We start from the raw sequence: 14447 nt of genomic DNA, 5'->3' as shown, positions 1-14447 counted from the left end.
GTTCCAATTGGATGTTGAGCTCATCAAGTTTTGTATGCGAAAAACTTGCATGTTATAGGGATAAACGCAATTTTGCTATCCCCAACTAATTACGCTGTCAGTGAAAAAGTTATCACACGTGACGGAATATGATTAGTTGGAGATAGTAAAATAGTGTTATCCTGTGATATACAAGTTTTTCTCACGTTGGCGGTAGCTGATGCGTACAAAAGTTTTCTCCAATTATTGGACTTTGATAAAGTTCCCTACTGCAAGGCACAATCTTTAGAGCCTTGTCAAGAAAGAAAGCATTTGACAAGCTTTTGCTTTTCTTTTTGTTGATTTGAATCAATAAAAACTTACCATAGGCGAAGAAGTCATTTTCTATATACTGTTGATGACAAGACCCGACCTAAATTCCGCTTTGGAATCCGAGCCGAACCCTGTGCGTGTCCGACATCTAGCGGATGTCGGGCACGAATGACCTAATTGCCCTTCTATACAAAGCACGGTAAAATAACAAGGTTGACTTCTATCGAAAAATCGGCAGAGTCTCCCTTATAACTGGGCCCATACCAAAACATTTACACATGTCAAACAAGCATATATATATATATACAACCAACTGCCAGCATACGTATATATACATTCCAACAGTTAAATTCTAAGTCTAGGGCAAAATATCAGAGTGACTACTAAGAATTTACAAAGGAGTTAATCCTTTTACAAAACAAAAGTTCTACATCAAAAAGGAAAGCGCGGAAGGTGGAAAACGGCCCGGTGGTGGATCCCTGTACACGCCTACTGCCTGAGGGCGCAAAACATTAAAAAGGATGAGTGGACCCAAAAACAAAGTTTAGAACATAGCATATGAACATACTAACCCCACTGTAAAAACAGTTATACAAACTAAATTATTCTCTTTATTTCTGAAATCAATGCACTCATATAATTATACATGTATATAAGCCAAGCATACTCATGGTCAACATTAATTTCTTAAGGAATTGAAAACAGTTTAAAACTATCACCTAGGTGTACCCTTTATTTCCTTCAATTCCTTATATCCGTCAATTCCTTGCATCACCATGGGTGACACGTACTCGCAGATCTCAGTGACACAAGGTCAGTCCGAGCCGCAACTAGCAGGATTCAAGGGACCATAGTCCACCTGATCCGCATTACTCGCTCCACACGAGTTTGAGTACCAAAGAACTAGTGGGGCAACTGTCAAGCATGCTGACTAAACCGAAGGCAACCAATACAATCCGAAGGCAACATTTAATCTGAAGGCAACTTATTTACTGAAGGCAACATTTGTATATATGGGTACAAGGTGGTTTAGGAAAATATAAAGTTTCTGAAGAAAATCTGCTGAATAACTGAATTTCTGTAACCTCTAAAATTCTGCTGCCATTTATCTGATAATTAACTAAAATTTCTTGTCCTATATCCTTTAAAGGATATTTCACTCGGCAGCATGCAAAACAAAATATGTAAAAGCATATAACAGCTTATAAAACACTAATCTTTGAATAAAACTTATTCAAGATCAAATACTGCAACTGAACTGCTTAAATTCATTTATAAAAACAAAGAGTCCACTCCCTGGTAGTCCGTGCTCGCTTGACCTCTTGAAGGTCCCTCCTACGGGTCAACTGGTGCCTGGGTGCCTGATTCAATGACCATAATATTCTATTAATACAATATAGTATTAATTTAAAAACCCTGACCCCCGGCCCCTAGAAGTACGTGCGTCAGATTAAAGTTATTCCTATGCCCATAAAAGTTTTCCTTCCACTTGGAATAGTTTAGCAGTATCTTGGGACTCAAAAAGCGCTAAAGTCCCAAAAAGTCAACCCAGGACCCCACAGGTCCATGACCTTGCAATATGATCCGGAAGCCTCTAGAAGTTCCAATATACCTAGGACACATGTCTCGAGGGTTTGATCTCGATCGGACGGTCAGACTGATCACGATCGTACAATCGCACAATTTCTAAACCCTAGCCCTAGGGTTCGCGATTTTGGAGTATCCGGGACTCCGATTCATGATCCGTCGAATCCTACCCGATCCTAGAATGGTCTAAATTAACATATCTGAAACTGATTACGATCCAATGGCTCAACAGTATTGAACCCGGAAATCGCACAATATGTAAAATCCGTTCGAGGCTCAAACGATATCCAACTTAAGGATCTCATCGAGACACAGTGCCACTTCACTACCCTCACCCACGCGCCGCCACACGCGCCGACAGCGCTGGGTGCCCAAAGCGATTACATATCGCCGGAAAATCTCAAAATCACGGCTCCAAACTCCTACCCTAGGTATAACACCCTATTTAGAGCCACTTTTGTTCTTGGACCTACCCCAAAAACTGACCGGAAGTGGCCGGAATCGCAATCTCAAAATTGACCAAATTCCAATTCGAAATTCAAGCTACCTACGTTCAAAATCGATGCCATCCTAACCAACCATCAGCTAGAGCATGGAAAATAGGTAGAAATCCATACGTTACTCATCAAATTTGGAGAAGAAATAAGGGAGAACGAGCGGTTTAAAAATTTGGAAAAAACCACCGGATTTTCTGCAATTTCAGGCGATATTCGCAGCTGCTGGCGGCCGGCTTGGCTGGGGTTGGAAGCGGGAGACCAGCCGGTTATTTTGGGACCAACACCACCTCGAATGGTGGCCGGAGGAAATGGTGGCGGCGGAAAAACCGCTGTTGCTGACAGGGAGGAGGCGCGCGATCAGGAGGGAGAGAGAGAGAGCGAGAGAGAGAATGAGGTTTTTTAAAAAAAAAATCTAATTTTTCAAATTACCATTTTGCCCCTATATGTATTTTGACCGTATTTTCTTCGTTAAAGCTCCGATTTGAGTCCACTTCGTGTCTACGAATTTGTTTCGTCGTGCTCTACGCGACAGTGTGTGTGAAATTGTCAAATTCCTTCTCAGTCAAAAAGTCAACCTTTCTTTAATAAATTATTCCAAGGGCAAAATTGTCTTTTCTTCTTCATAAATTACTAATTAAATAGTAATTTAGGTTTTTGGTTATTACATTTGATGACCAGATTAAAGTGTTTATAGGCCTGCTTTTGTCTAGTTTCTCAACTCTTTTCATTCTGAAAACCGTAAAAGCAAGTGGTACCCAACGACTTTTTGGACGCTTGGCTATTGGGTTGTTTTTGGAACCTAAAGACTTTGAACTGGAACTGGCTGGTGTATGATGTGTGGTTTCTACTGAGTTTTAAAGGCCGAAATACCATTTCCGTCCACATGCTTTGTGAAATTGTTTTTTTTTTGGTCAAAACATGCTTTGTGAAATTGTTACTTTGGCCTTTTGTGTTGTATTTGGACAATTTGTTTCTTGCGTTTTGTTGATAAATATACCGAGATTGCGTTTTATAATGAGTAGATTGGTAACAACACGTAATTGTATAAGGATCCCATAAAAAACTCAACATGTCAATTTTATGGCGTTATATTAATAAATAAACACATATTATAACATGAGTGCATTGGAAACACCAAATGAGGGTATTGTTACACATGAAATTTCTCAATTTTGCCTAATTTGAGGTTAGTCGACTTCGATGTGACAGCCTCTAATGTATACTATGTGCTCACATTAATGCCCAAATTACACACAAAATGTCACATCCCGGGATCAACTCCGCTGTAGCACGATATTGTCCGCTTTGGGCCCCCCTCTCTGCCCTCATGGTTTTGTTTCTGGGAGCTCATGAGCAACTTCCCAGTGGGTCACCTATCCTGGGATTGCTCTAGCCCCAAACTCGCTTAACTTCGGAGTTCCTACGACTCCGAAGCCAGTGAGCTCCCAAAAGGCCTCGTACTAGATGGATGCGGGTGTGCACATATAAGGCACATCACCCCCTCTCCATTGGTTGATGTGGGATCTTACACAAAAAGTCATCAAACCAAAATAACTAGATTAAAAATCCAAACAAAACACCGGAATTCCCAAAGTTTTATAGTGATTAGGCTTTCCTTTATTTTCGGCCATCGAATCAAATAAACAACGGTTTACTCCAAATCAATAAAACAATTTGATTGCTTAAAAAAACGAACGGCTCTTGTTTGTTTTTGGGTTTTTTAAGTTTTACGTAGCTGCATACAAGAATTTTCGTATTAAATATGGCAACGTCTAAGGTGGACCTGGCGCATCGATGTGCCAATTTTTCAAGACTGCCACAGCAGGTAGTAGGTAATATTATATATATAAAAAACAAAAAGAAATAAAAAGAAGTAGAAAAGATTATGGTGGTGCTCTCCACACCTAACATATCTATCCATCTCAACCCTAATCCCTAATTTCATTTGAGATTTGTTTTTCTGAAACAGAAAAGTTGCTCTTTTATCACTCTTTCGACGACGACCAAAAACCCACCCATCTCAACTGCCAACTCCTCTTATTCTCGACGACGGTGACTGAGTCTTCCTCCCATGTACAGTTTGCTCAGCTCTCTTCTCTCTTGATAGTGACGATGACTTGATGCAAACTGCACGCGCCATCTTCGATCTCATCTTGGCCCAAGTATGATGTGTTACTGATGTATATTCAAATCTTGGACCTCATCTCATCACCCTCTAGCAAATATCATTTTCCTTGATTTTTTTTTATTTTTTTATTCTCTTGTATTTCTTGTTGAGCCTAATATTTTCTAGATTTTATTTTCTGCTGTTGTTTTTGAGTTGAATTAATTCTCAAGATCCACTTGGTATGAAATTTTAGATTGAAATTCCAATTTTTGGTGGGTCAGTTTCAATATCTATAAATTGTTTCTTTATTGAACTTTATACTAGTGTTTAAATTATATAATGATGATCTTCTCATAATTTTTGAAATTTCCATTGAATATGAATTTTTTCTCTAATTATCTCTTCCAAGGTCCACTTAACCATCTTAGATTTTTAGGTATTTCTTGTCAAAATTTGGTGAATTTTATTTGATTAGAGGGAGTATGCTGAGTGAAGGACTACCAAGAATGACTCATATTTGTCCTAACAATGCTTCTCGGGGTGCCTTGAGTGTGCATGACGGGTTCTCTTTTGGGCTATTACTTAACCTGCTTGTGTTCTTGTGCAGGGTGCCTTGAGTTTATATTTATTTTTCTGTTTGTCGTTCTCTGTTGTTTTGCTGGCCTTTGGTGTCTTTGGCTGATGCTTTAATAAAGCAAGCTTGAATGACCAAAAAATAAAAAACATATAGCTAGAAATATGAAGAAGAAATTATTTTTTTTTTTGGTCTGTTAGTGTTGGAAATTTAGAAAACTCAAATAATCTCAGATAGAAAGCTTTTGTTGAACTGAAGTAATATCTAATTGAATGAAACACAGCTTAAATAACACGTACAAGGTAACTGGCTCAGATAATGGAATGAACAACTAAACATCCCACTACAACCAATACTAACAGACGTCTCCCACTACTGCCAATACTAACAGACTTATCCCACAACTAGAACACTCCTATTGAATAGGTAAACCACAACTGATTTCCTAAAACATAGGAACCAATGTTTATTGAATTACAAATAACATAAATAATTTCTAACACCCTCCCTTAAACCGAACGTTCTTCAGACTTCAGTTTAGAGAGAGTCTCCAAGTAACTTTGTTGTTGCTGTTGCTGCTTCACCATTAAACAAGATCCTTCCTGGAACACACCCCTAACAAATTCCTCAACTTCACAAACACGGGTAACTTGAGTGGCTTGGTCATAATGTCTGCAATCTGATCTTCACTCTTGCAATAATTCAAATCAATGATTCCATCTTTGCAAAGATCACGCAAAAAATGAAATCTCACATGGATGTGCTTAGTTCTTCCATGTAGAACAGGATTCTTCCCAACTTTGATTGCTGAGATGTTGTCACAGTAAATAAGAGTAGGACCTTGCTGCTGGAAGTATAATTCTTCTAGTAACCTTCTCAACCATATGGCTTGACAAGCACATGTAGTTGAAGCCACAAATTCAGCTTCTGTGGTTGAGAGAGTAACAATTTGCTGCTTCTTGGAAGACCATGCTATTGCTCCTGTCCCCATCATAAACACATAGCCTGATGTACTTTTACTATCATCTGGATCACCTGCATAATCACTATCAGTGTCACCCAACAAATTAGACATCTTCTCCTTCTTGTAGAAAATTCCGTACTCCTTAGTCCCTTGCAAATATCTGAATATCCTTTTTGCAGCCATAAGGTGAGACTCCATTGGACTTTCCATGTACCGACTAATAAGACTTACAGCATGCATAATGTCAGGTCTGGTTGCTGTGAGGTACATGAGGCTGCCAACAATTTGCTTGAAAAGCGTACCATCAACTTTCTTTCCTCCAGGATTCTTAGTCAGCTTCAATCCCAGTTCAGTTGGAGTACCAACTGAGTTGCAATTCTGCATTTCAAACCTGTCCAAAATACTCTGGACATATCTTTTCTGTGAAATAAAAATACCACCAACAGATTGTACCACTTCAATGCCAAGAAAGTAATGCATCAGTCCTAAATCTGACATCTCAAATTCATTCATCATAGAATGCTTAAAATCATCAAACATGGCCTCATGGTTTCCTGTGTAGATCAAATCATCCACATATAAGCATACAATGAGTATCTTCCCCTCATCTCCAATTTTTATAAACAGTGTATGTTCATATGGGCATTTTTGAAAACCTTTCCTCAAAAAATAAGCATCTATACGACTGTACCAAGCTCGGGGTGCTTGTTTCAGTCCATATAATGCCTTTTTTAACTTATATACCTTATTTTCATGCCCTTGCTTCACATAACCAGGGGGTTGGTCTACATATACTTGTTCCTGCAGATCGCCATGAAGGAAGGCGGACTTCACATCTAACTGAAAGATGGGCCAAGCATTCTGTGCAGCAAGTGAAAGAACCATACGAATGGTATCATCAAGTCTCACAACTGGAGCAAAGACTTCTTTGTAATCAACACCATACTCTTGCTTGTAGCCTTTTGCAACTAGACGTGCTTTGTACTTATCAACTTCTCCATTTTCATTGAACTTCGTCTTGTAGACCCACTTGACACCAATGGTTTTCTGTCATTGGGGAAGATCTGTCAATGCCCACGTTTTATTTTTCTCAATGGCTTTGATCTCCTCGGCCATGGCTTTTTGCCATTTTGATTCTTGGACAGCATCTTGGAATGACACAGGATCACAATCTGAAAATAAGGCATAATGACTAAGTTCTTCTTCAGAATCACAATTAATTCCACTGACCTCATAATCTTGCAGCCATGCAGGCCTTTTCCTTGTGCGTGATGGTCGTGCACTAGATGGTTGCACCGCATTTAGTTCAGTGGCTGGAACGTTAGAGGATTGCAGTGGCTCTGCAATCCCTAAAGCGTCTTTTTCTTCATCAAAGCTTACAGGAATTTGCTTGTGTCTTGTGCCATTTTCAGTCCAATCCCACGCATTTTCTTCATCAAACACCACATCTCGACTGATGATGATCTTCTTTGTGACAGGATTTATCAACTTATAGGCTTTTGAGTGGTCACTGATTCCAAGAAATACACACTTCTCACCCTTGTCATCCAATTTCGTCCTCTTCTTGTCAGGAACATGAGCATAGGCTATGCAGCCAAAGATTTTAAAATGATCCACTGCTGGTTTGTGTCCCTTCCACGCTTCCTCAGGTGTCATATTCTTGACAACTAGTGTGGGACTTCGATTCAACACGTGAATGCTCCAATTCACCGCCTCTGGCCAGAAAAGTTTTGGAATGTTTCTCTTGGCCAACATGCAGCGAACCATGTTTAGAATTGTGCGATTCTTCCTCTCACATACACCATTTTGTTGTGGTGTGTACGCTGCAGTGAGCTGTCTTCGAATACCATTGACATCACAAAAATCAGAAAACTCTTGTGAGTTGAACTCTCCACCACGATCTGTTCGAAACACTTTGATAGGCTTTCCCACATCATGCTCAACACGAGCTTTGAAGCTTTTGAATGTTGAAAATGCTTCTGATTTTTCCTGCAAGAAATATACCCACGTCTTCCGACTGTAGTCATCAATAAATGTTATGAAATACCTCTTTTTCCCATTTGATGCAGGATTTATGGGTCCACATATGTCGGAATGAACCAGCTCCAAAGGTTGCTGAGCTCTCCAGGCCTTCTCTTTTGGAAAGGACTCACGATGCTGCTTTCCAATCATACATTCTTCACAAATTTGAGCAGGAGAATCAATTTCTGGGAGACCAGTTACCATATTCTTCTTGTGCAATGTTTTCAGACCATTAAAATTGAGATGACCATATCGGAAATGCCAAAGCCACGCCATATTTTCAACCTTGGCAGTCAGACAAGCTTGAACATCTTTTTGTATTGACAAAGGAAACAATCGATTCTTTGTCATCTCCACTTGAGCAATCGTTCCTCTTCTTGGATCACTGATCTCACAAATGCCTTCTTTGATGGTGATCACATAGCCCTTCTCTTGCAGCTGGCCAATGCTAAGCAAATTGGTTTTTAAGGCAGGAGCATAATACACATTAGAAATGGTCTGAAGAGAGTTATCCTTTGCTTTGATTTGGATATCACCCTTCCCCATCACTGAAATCAAAGAATCATCACCAAATTTCACAGTAGTATGAAATGAATCATCTAAATGATGAAAGTCATACTTACTCCCACACATATGATTGCTACACCCTGAGTCAATGTACCACCAATTGGAACGGGATTCCTCCTTTGTATCGCAAGCCATAAGAAGAGTTTCTTCATCTCCTTGAGTAAAGTTTGACGCCTCACCCTTTTCTTTAGACATGTTAGTGTAGCATTCAGAGCGATAGTGACCGTACTTGCCACACCTATAGCACTCAATCTGTGATTTGTCGTGTTTAGACTCATGATGGCTTTGTTGTCTATATTGACCTCTGCCTCTACCTCTGGAATTTGAATTTCCTTTACTACCAAAATCATGATTTCCTCTGCCGCCGGAGTCATGATTTCCTCTGCCTCTTCCTCTTCCTTGGCCTCTACCTCGACCACGACCGGAACCTCTCCATGATGAGGATTCATTGCTGGTGGAGCTTTTCAAAGCTTTTTCCTCTGTTGAAGTATCCTGACTTTTAAATTTCTGCTCATGCACCAACAGTGAACTATGGAGTTCATCAATTGACATTGTTTCAATGTCATTTGCTTCCTCAATTGCACAAACAACATAGTTAAACTTTGGCGACATTGAACGCAAAATTTTTTCAATGATTGTGACATCATCCATCTTGTCACCATGAAGCCGCATCTTACTTGCAATTGCCATCGCCTTTGAGAAGTATTCATCAATAGAATCTTCTGGTTTCATGTGAAGAGTTTCAAAATCTCTTCGAAGTGCTTGAAGCTGTGCACGCTTCACCTTAGTGGAACCTTGATACTTTTTCTGCATAGACTCCCATATCTGCTTGGAAGTGTCCTTCTGGAGAATAGTCTCCAAAATGGATCGATCAATCGCTTGGAAGAGGTAGTTTTTCAATTTCAGGTCCTTCAATTTCTGTTCATCAAGTCTTTTCTGTTGCGCTTCTGTCAACACCGCTCCTTCTGCTGGTTCAGCAATTCCATCTTCAATGAGAGTCCAATACTCTTTGGATCTCAGAAAATTCTCCATTAACATGCTCCAATGGTCATAATGACCATCAAAGCGAGGTATGGCTGGCTGCACATAGTTCTCTTGAACCTTGTCGGATGCCATCAGTCCTTGCTGCTGCAAGACAAGAAAGCTGCTGCTTTTTGGAGAATTTTAATCAAGCTCAGTGGGGGCTCTGATACCAGATGTTGGAAATTTAGAAAACTCAAATAATCTCAGATAGAAAGCTTTTGTTGAACTGAAGTAATATCTAATTGAATGAAACACAGCTTAAAAAACACGTACAAGGTAACTGACTCAGATAATAGAATGAACAACTAAACATCCCACTACAACCAATACTAACAGACGTCTCCCACTACTGCCAATACTAACAGACTTATCCCACAACTAGAACACTCCTATTGAATAGGTAAACCACAACTGATTTCCTAAAACATAGGAACCAACGTTTATTGAATTACAAATAACATAAATAATTTCTAACAGTTAGTGTTTGTTTTTATTTTGGGGAATGATTAGAGATTGTTTTAGTTGGTTTTGGAATCTCTGAATTTTGGATTGTTTGATTTTGAAGATTTTTTTTATATATTTTTTTTACAGGTATATATATGCTTATATATGCCCATATCTATCACATGTAATTTGGTTGTGTTTATGTAATCTTCAAAGAGGTTTTACCTGAAATTGGAAATGGTTTCTGCACAGGGTATTGAGCAATTTTCTTTTATCATTTCCTTTCCGTTATTGTTTCGTTTCTATGTTTCTGTGATTAATTGAATAATACCTCTTTCATCTATTTATCTATGTAATGCTTTCAATGGTTTCAGTTCTTGATTGGAGGAATTAGTTTTATATATATATATATATATATATATATATTTTATGCGGCATAAAATTCTATATGACCATCGAAACAAGTTAAAGAATCAAAATGCCATTAAAAATGCAATTTGCAATGTATTAAGTTATTTCCATATGCAATTACTAGCTCCCTGTCTGGTAATTGCGAGGAATCACCTTCTATGAGTTTAGTCACTAATAACATCGGGAAGTGCAGATGAGGGTGTGGGGCAGTCAATGTGATAAATGTCCAAAATGTCTCTCAAATATTGTCAAATTTTCAAACTAGAGCCGCTAATTACGTGCAAAATAGCCATGGCATGCGGGTAACCACTTCGCAAATGCATTACACTCTGTTTTTTTTTTTTTTTTTTGGTCTGAAATATGGAATTTTTAATAGCAAATCCTAATGCATTACACTCTGTTTTGTAATAGCAAATCTGTCCAAATCTCATTCCATTACATGTGCTATAAGACTTCGGGTCCTAATTTACAGAGTTTTTCCTATTAATTAGAACGTCATGATTCACCCCAATCCATAAATTTGTAATCGCCTAAACTTAGAAACCAACTTGGACTGGCATGACGATGCATAAAATGCAAAAACTTAAAGAAATCTGAACTTGTTCTAGGTAACCTGTAATTGCCAAACAGGGAGATAATAATTGCATAAGTAAATACAATGGCAAGCTAATCAACGCAATTATTCTATCTTCGCTTGCTAATTACAAATTACTTATAATTTTCCACTAACCTTCAAAGATAAATCGTCATTTACCATTTGTTTGGGATTTAGATAACATGGGAGGAGTTAAAAGATAGATTGGCAACATAATGAGCAATTCCCAAACCGGGAGACATTAATTGCATGTTTTTCAATTGCACTTGCATTATGGTATGCAATTACCATATCTTGTTTGGTAATTGCATTAAGGTATGCAATTATCATTGCCTGTTCGGCAATTACATTATAGTATGCAATTACCATAGCCTGTTTGGCAATTACATTAGAGTATGCAATTATCATTGCTTGTTTGGCAATTGCATAGTATGTGAAACATGTTCAAATTTCTCCCAAGGCCTTGGTACTTGGCTGTATAAATGTGATCTTTATTTTTGTAAATACAAGGGTTTATAGTATTAATGACCCTTTTTATATTGTTTTGAACCCGAGTGTTCCATAAACTTGTAAAGTATATTCATAATCTTGTAAACACAAGGTTTACAAGTTCTACAACATTTTGGACATTGACATACAAAACAATGTAAAAAAGGTCATTAATATTGTAAACCCTTGTGTTTACAATAATAAGGACCAAATTTACTTCTCCAAGATTCACCATTACCTTAACTTGGTAAGGTAGATCATTTCTAATGTAAATTATAACATTACAAGATTATGGATTATAAAGAACCTAAAAGTTGTAATCGTAGTGCAAAAACGCGTAAATGAGAACCCAAATCTTATAATCTACGAGATTAAGGGTAAATTTTTACAAGTTTATGGAACACCAATGTCCAAACCATTGTAATATGGGTCCTTAATATTGTAAACCGTTGCGCTTACAAGAATAAGGACCAAGTTTACATCTCCAAGATCCGTTCTTGACTTCATCTTGGAATGTTGATCCTTTCTATTGTAAATTATGATATTACAAATTTATGGATACACGTTACAAGTTTATGGAACATGGAGGTCCAAAACATTGTAAAAGAGGTCCGTAATACTGTAAACCCTTGTGTTTACAAGAATAAGGACCACATTTACAAAGTTAAAGTCTACCCTTACCTTATCATTGTAAGAGGGATCCTTTCAATTGTAAATTAGGATATTACAATGCTAGGGATAAGGAAGAACCTCAAACTTGTAATCATGGTGCAAAAAATCATAAATGAGAACCCAAATCTTGTAATGTATGAGATTAAGGATTTGCGTTACGAGTTTATGGAAAGCTTATGTCCAAAGATTGTAATACGAGTCCTTAATGTTATAAACCATTGCATTTACAAACATAAGTACCAATTTTACATCTCCAAGGTCCACCATTACCTTAACCATGAAATAGAGATCATTTCTATTGTAATTTATGATATTACAAGTTTATGGATACACTTTACAAGTTTATGGAACATGGAGGTCCAAAACATTGTAAAAGAGGTCTTAATACTGTAAAACCTTGTGTTTACAAGAATAAGGACCACCTTTACTTCTCCAAAGTCTACCCTTACCTTATCATTGTAAGAGGGATCCTTTCAATTGTAAATCAGGATATTACAATGCTAGGGATAAGGAAGAACCTCAAACTTGTAATCATGGTGCAAAAAATCATAAATGAGAACCCAAATCTTGTAATGTACGAGATTAAGGATCTGCGTTACGAGTTTATGGAAATCTTACATCCAAAGCACTGTAATACGAGTTCTTAATGTTATAAACCATTGCATACAAGAATAAGTACCAATTTTACATCTCCAAGGTCCATCATTACCTTAACTTTGTAATAGAGATCCTTTCTATTGTAATTTATGATATTACAATTTTATGGATATACTTTAGAAGTTTATGGAACATGGAGGTCCTAAACATTGTAAAAGAGGTCCGTAATATTGTAAACCCTTGTGTTTACAATAATAAGGACCACGTTTACTTCTCCAAAGTCTACCTTTACCTTATCATTGTAAGAGGGATCCTTTCAACTATAAATCAAGATATTACAACGCTATGGATAAGGAAGAACCTCAAACTTGTAATCATGGTGCAAAAAATCATAAATGAGAACCCAAATCTTGTAATGTACGAGATTAAGGATCTACGTTACAAGTTTATGGAAAGTTTATTTCCAAAGCACTGTAACACGAGTCCTTAATGTTATAAACCATTGCATTTACAAGAATAATTACCCATTTTACATCTCCAAGGTCCACAATTACCTTAACCATGTAATAGAGATCCTTTCAATTGTAAATCAGGATATTACAAGTTTATGGATACACTTTACAAGTTTATGGAACATGGAGGTCCAAAACATTGTAAAAGAGGTCCTTAATATTGTAAACCCTAGTGTTTACAAGAATAAGTTTCACAATTACTTCTCTAAGGTCCATATTTACCTTAATGTTGTAAGGAGATAATTTTCTTTGCAAATGAGTATTACAAGGTTATGGATTAGGATTCACCTTAACATTGTAACAAAGGTTCAAAGTCTCTTAAATGCAAAACCAAAGATTGTAATGTACAAACTTAAGGATATGATTTACAAGCTTATGGAATGCATATGTCCATGATAGTGTAATAGTAGTCCTTAGTGATGTAAACTCTTGTGTTTACAAGCCTAAGGACCCAATTTTACTTCTTCAATGTCTACTTTTACTTTAGCATTGTACTATGGGTCATTTTCTTTGTAAATTAAGGTATAACATATTTATATATTTTTCTTTTAATATTTATTTATAATTATATATTATTAATATAGAATTATTATATTTGATTATATATATATATATTTATAAATACACAATGAAAAAATAAAAAAGAAATCGCATTGAAAACTTGAAGGAAAAAATTCGATTAATAATTGGTCGATTTTACAAAGTATTTATATGATCATATGCTTGTGTATGATAGTGTTCTTTTGCTTAGCAATAATATGTTATATTATATGCAAACAAAGAGTATACTTTAAATTAAGAATCAATTTTATAAAAATCTATATTCTTATATTTTAAATTATTAGCAATAATATGTTATATTATATGCAAATATAAACTATACTTTAAACAAAGAACAAGTTTATAAAAATCTATATTATTAGATTTTAAAATATTTGGTGAAATAACATTTGTATATTGTTTTAATGTATTTTATGCACATAAAATTGTCAATGAACAAGATATATATATTTTATAAATGGTAATCGAGATGTTTACAAAGTTACTTAACATAACCACAAATAAATAAATATTTGACATGTAAAAATTTAATGT

Source organism: Prunus persica, chromosome G2 (genome assembly GCF_000346465.2).
Source record: "Prunus persica cultivar Lovell chromosome G2, Prunus_persica_NCBIv2, whole genome shotgun sequence".
Lineage (NCBI taxonomy): Eukaryota > Viridiplantae > Streptophyta > Magnoliopsida > Rosales > Rosaceae > Prunus > Prunus persica.
Note: the sequence above shows the minus strand (reverse complement) of the source record.